This window comes from Rhyacophila brunnea, unplaced genomic scaffold (genome assembly GCF_057557595.1).
Source record: "Rhyacophila brunnea isolate RB1 unplaced genomic scaffold, BYU_Rbru_1.0 scaffold_5, whole genome shotgun sequence".
NCBI classification, from domain to species: Eukaryota; Metazoa; Arthropoda; class Insecta; order Trichoptera; family Rhyacophilidae; genus Rhyacophila; species Rhyacophila brunnea.
In genome coordinates, this window is record NW_028233170.1 from 31108167 (window position 1) to 31114587 (window position 6421).

General features: G+C 32.0%; 1 protein-coding gene across 1 annotated transcript in view; it reads right to left on the minus strand.

The window, feature by feature from the left end:
* The window catches only part of Acsl (Acyl-CoA synthetase long-chain), a 61444-nt gene extending 57210 nt beyond the window's left edge, over positions 1-4234 (minus strand). The window contains exon 1 of the mRNA XM_085956015.1: positions 4083-4234. The gene's annotated coding sequence lies outside the window, so the exon portion shown is untranslated. The remainder of the gene's footprint in view (positions 1-4082) is intronic.
* Positions 4235-6421: the final 2187 nt, after the last annotated feature.

Here is a 6421-nt window from a genome sequence, read left to right on the forward strand (position 1 = left end):
AATCGTGTAAAGATGACTAAAAACTTTACCCATTTACTTTAAAAAGCAAACATGTCAATGAATATATTATTATTGATACTAATAGAATAATAAACAGAACATAAAATGGACGTATGTTGGATTTATATGAGAAATAATATTTCGTTTGACAGGCGTCATTTTCACCCGCGACCCGCAATCCGCACATCGCCTAGCAACGATCTTTTTAGACCGTGCCTCAACTAATGCATGGCCTTAATAGTCCGAGTCACACATACCTAATATTATAACGCGCTACACGCCGAAGAAAAAAGATTACAGATCTAAGAGATTTATTGGGATTATAACAAAACTGAGACAAGTGAAATATCTTAGATAATATGACGTCCTTTAAACATCGAGGAGTAATTATTAGGGTTAGAACATGATTCACAATGATCTGGGGTTTCAACATATTATGAGTGATGCAGATACAATGACATAAATTGCAGATAGCATTTCGTCAACCAGAAGAGGAATAAGTAAAGTGAAGACATTATAAATCGCATTAGTCACAAAACGGCGCTGACTTTCAAATTCGAATTTGAAGATTAGAAAATTCGTGCGTGATCTTTAAATATTCTCAAAAAAATCAGACTTTCTTACGTTTTAGACATCCTACAAAGTATCTTTCTTTTGACAAACCCCCCTCAAACCGGGCGAAAACGGTCATTTCTAATAATATGTATTAATTACAATAAGTGGAACTACTACATAGTAAGTAGTACAGAGTAGGGATTCCAATCCCGGGATCCCGGGATCCCGAGCTATTTTTGATACCTATGAATCCCGGGATTGATAAACATAATCCCGAAACTTTCGGGATTGATTTTTTATCATTTTTTATGGAAAATAAAATAAAAACGAAAATATAACAGAAAATATACTTTTAATAACAGATAAATACATTAGAAATAAACTGAGTTTGAATGAAGTTGGATTTATACCCATGTGTAAGTTGCCGATTCATTTTATTTTTTCACATAAATTAATAAAAATGAGGAAGATTGGAAAAAAAACAATGCTTCGCACTATTAATAAAGTAATTTGACCATGGTCTCATACGGTTTACGGCAGTTTCACGTTTGGCTGACTAATTAGATTTATGAAGCGGAAAGGGCATGATTCGCTTTACTATTTTAAATCTTGCTAACCTATCCATTAGGTCTTTACTATCAGAAGCAGCAATCTCATATTAAATTCACATTATTATTTATATTACAATATTATTTACTCCATTAAACTTATGTATTTCCAAGACTGAACGTATACAATATTAACAATAAACGTCTTAAATAGTAGATATAAATTATACTAGAATTATTTTTGACCGATTTTATCAATGTTATTTGTAAATATAATTTTTTTATATTAACAATGGAAAAAATGCCAATCCCGGGACCAGTTCCGGGATTGTCAAATTATAATCCCGAAATCCCGGGATCAGAATTTTGGCTCGGGATTGGATTCCCTAGTACAGAGTACTAGGTATTGTGTTTTCCCAAGTCAACTAAGTCGGGTAGTACCTAGTTACCGATTGATAGGTACTACAGATACAAAATCGTTATGAAGGCAATGAACATGTTAGTATCATTACATAGCCGAAACCGGTTGTAATATTTTATGTTATGTTGTAGGTATGTATCTATCTTTAGATTTTCGATTGTAAATAATTTATCAAATAGGTACTGCACGATGTAAGTTGGTGTCGAAGTCTATTCTTTATTCCTCGCGGCCTTGGATAAATGACCGTCAAATATTTATTTACATCGGCCTTGAATCCATTGTGATGTGTAAATCAACGTTTACAAACATAATAAATAATAAACACAACATAACCAGTCAGTAATCAGTAATCACAAATCATATAATGCTATGAGTGCATTAATATAATATATAGGTAGGTATTATAACTATGGATATACCCAGCTAATTTTTTGTGCAAAATACAAAATCGAGTAATTTTTTTGGCCTGAAATACGATTTCCTGTTGACAAGTGTTTTATTTTTGACATTGATTCTTAGCTACTTTCTACGATCGAAAATTCAATTTGGAGTTTAATAATTATTATTACAGCTGTTATGTTGAAGCAGATAGGTAGTTAGTTACCTACAAGACGCAATGTTCATTGTTTTCATTGATTTGCCATCTGGCTTTTAGCTAAATTCACATAGGTGTATATGATCGAAACACACACAATTTCTGACAGTTCGTAAACCACTCGAGGGCGTTCATTGGCCTGTCTATTGGTACTAGGCTGTAAACAGTTAATGGGGTCTTGACTGATTAGTAAAGAGCGCTTTTCAGCCAATGAGATTTTATATACCTAGATATAATGCTAGTGAGCCCAAACTGAAAATTGACTACGATTTTTTTTTAATAATGGCGTCTCCAGGGAACACGAAACGAATAAGAACTGGCAGAACTACTGGGTATATAACGGGCTACTGATCTCGAATGTGAAAATTATGGAATAAACATGTGTTAAGAATAATATGTAATATTCATAGTCTCGTAACAATATGCATGATTTAAGTACTTATGTCACCTAAATGTAACGCGTAGGTATTCAATATTTGAGGGAAGTAGGCGCGTTTTGTTATAATTATGTAGTCTGTATTCTATAAGCAGGCGTACACGTCACTCGGAAAGCATTGTGCCATCGCGTTCAACTGTTGCAAGTTTTCAATAGGAGGGAACGAGATGGATGCTGAAGGGGGGGAGGGGAACCGCACGCCAGCTTATAGAAGACAGACTCTACTTGGGTATTGCCTGACTGTCATAAAGTACCCTGCTTCAAAATCGTTGTCCATGGCGATGGCTTTCAGATGTTCTGTAGGTGCCTCCATGAGCACAGCGAAAAAGTCAAACCCCATTAGTTGTTTACGTGTATTTTTATTAAGTATAGTACCTACTCGTATAGAAATATTTAAAAAATCTTCAACTAGATAATACCTACACATTATCATATATTTTAGCCTATGATTTACAGATAAAGTGATAACGATATCATACGTAGGGTACCTAATCGTATTTTGAGACACTTCAAAAAATAGTATTAGGTTTAGGCTTTACAATCATTGATAAGAACGATACCTACCTGGATAACACAATCAATAATAAATTATGTAAGTGTAAACAATATTACATCTTAAATTAGCAATTGGCACCGCGAACACAGTGGAGTTATAATAAATCAAAGGTTGTTAGCAATAAATTTGTCTACGTCATTGAATCCTTGCTCTGGATCAAAAGACACGTGGAAAAACATGGTATGACGGGGGCCACATAATAAACACCAACAATAAAATAAAACTCCCATTTCTAGTGTAGTGTAGTAGGTATGCACAACACGCGGTTATGCTTATTGAATAGGGGGCAGGTAATACAATTACTTTAACTACTAATAAAAGTTAGGTAGTAAAAGTTCTAGGCGCTAAATGCAGAATTCAACTTGTTCTAATAGGTTTTTATAGGTATAATAATATTATTATTGTGGGAATAACTATCAATGAAACAAACCTCGATAATATTGGAAATGTATTAATTTCCTTCTTTACTTCAACTTCCTTGTTGTGACTAGGTAGGTAGGTAGGTATATCACGGAATGTCCTGTGGCCAAGTAAGTCTGAATTATTTATTATTCAAGACTATAATACCTATGTACTAATTTTACGTATAAACTATAAAAAATAATATGTTTGTACTTAATATTCAAATTCAGTTAATTAGTAGCAGTGTGCAGGAAGAGAAGAAGTATCTAATTTCACAAATTTATGATTTTTCAACGACTAAATGGTTTTAATACAGGAAACAGCAAATTTTGGTAACGTGTAACGAATTTTATTGTAGGTTATAAAAACGATTTTTCTTTTTTTTTAATTTATGGATATTGCGCAAAGATTAATTATTTACAGCTGTCAAACGCACGCAAAAATGCAGGTTCTTAATTCGAAAAAATAAATTAGTATGCATAGAAGAGGTTTTATGCGTTATTATTGAGGTTAGGAATGTTGTACTTTCTATCAGCTTATCTGCAGTAATAATGGTTACAAAAACGTACCTGATTCAAAGTAATGTCAGATAAATCCTTATCATCAAAGAATAAATCTGAATTCTGAAAAGCCGGTTGTCACTGATTCACAAAATAAACAATTGCTTGAGATTTTGTTGCACAAGAAGAGAACTTGCTCTAGCGATGTATTTTGAACACCTACCTCGAAAAACTGTCCAATCAAAACACGCGATTTCATACAAGGAAAGTGGCGTGATGTCGACGTCACGACTGAATACCGTATAAGTTTGTATCGTCAAATGATCAATAACTTTGAACCCAGTGCGCAGATGTTAGAGAACATTTAAACGTAATTATGTATTCTAGTAATGGAGATTTATATAAAATTTATGAATCTACACAGATTCATTTAAATGCACGGATATCGGCGGTATTTTGATATTTTTTTTAAATAAAATACCCATCCCAAAAAATATTCGGACTCATACTTCTGCTAGCGGACTCTACGAAAATAATATTATAGCTTTTATAAAATGTTTTCTTAATCGTTTTATACAATATTGCGCCGAAAGATGTAGCTTGTAGCATATTGCTCAAATTTAATACTAAAGATGGAGCCTTCTATAGTTTCACTATCAAAATCGCCAAAACGAATTTTCAGTCTGTCTTAATTGCTAGTATGCAATAAAAACGGATGTGATTTTGAAATTTTAAATATTCCATGGAAACTAGTGGCAGGGTCCATATTTTTCCACGTATAATTATTAGCAGTTTTAAACAAATATAGAAAAGATAATCATGGTCAAAGATGTCACGTATACGTAAAATGGAGCCTTCTGAGGTCTGCCAATCATAAATGCAATTGAAAACTTTAATTTATCATAAAATAAATGTGCGTTGCTATGGAAATCAACACAAAACGTCAAAATAATATTTCAGTTTTTCGATGAAAGTAGGTGATGACCAGAACACACATTTACAAATGCACAGACATCAGTATCACAATTCTCAGTCATGAGGCCCCCACTTTTTTAATAGGTACCTACTTATAAAAAGATTAACATAATATTTACAGTTTTATTTTACAAAATAACATAAATTTACCCATGCTATTGTTTAAAAAATATAAATTCAAAATAAGATTATTTGAATACCTACTTACCTACTTCTTTGCACCAACAGAATATTATATCTATACATATAGGTAAACCTACTTACTATACTAATAATACTGCTTGGCGGCCTTAATCATCCAGGCCATGATCCTCAGTCATGACGTCCTAATGAAGAAGAAAATCTAATATACATTCATAATTAATACTATCGACCGAGGGTACTTGATGGAATTTGAATTTAAATTCTATTGGATTTTAGTTTAGTAGGTACTATTCCATTTGAGTCGTTTTTTGCGATCCGGGTTTCGCCCTTCGGCATCTTCAGGCACAATGTGCACTCGCTAAAAGGTAAATACACACTGACAACGAATACAATTTTATTCTAACTTATATAATAAATTAATACAATAAAGTAGGGAAAAACTTTATCCTCCACCTATTAAGTCGACAAAATTTATTGTTTTAATTTATTTAATTATGAATAGTTGAAGCGTTTGTAAAAAAACCCTTATCACTAATAACACAATCATTTTTGAAGTGAAACAAAATAATTACAAGATAAAAAGAACTTTTTACATAATATGTTTTTAAATTTTCTGTTGAATTATTATGCTCAATATGCTCAAACTTGTACTTGATAAATGAAGTAAATAAAAAAACAAACAAACAAATATAGAATACTGAAATGTCATTTTGATTTCCATACTAACGCACGTATATATTAATAATTTAGTTGCTAGGATCACCCCCTTAGCAACCAATAATAGTCTTTTACTTTTTACGGATTTTTCTGAAATAACTTTCCATACAAAACAGAATTAACTGAAAATGAATTCAATAAAAGATGGCTAAAAGTATTAAAAGAATGCATTGGCATCGTGTTCTGATATATTCTAAAAGTTTCGGGAGTTAGTTAAAAATCGTTTGCAAGATTTGTGCTGGATAAACAACCACCGGACAAACAAGAATACGAGCTAAGAAAAACGTGGTAAAATAAGAAGATTGCAGCTTTTATTTCTTCGATATTTCAAAGGAAATGTTCAGTATTTTGTTTATGATGGCTTATAAATAAACAATTCGAAAAAATCATTTTATTTTATTGATAAGCTGTTTGCTATGAAAATACATGTAAGTTCTGGCACCTTTCTTATTACAAAAAAAGGTACTGTATTAATTTATACTTGCCTCTGCAATGTTTTAGGTTTTTATAAATTTGTCATGGATCCAATGTATCTGTAGAATCTTTTCTTACCTTTGACTTTGTCTTCTACT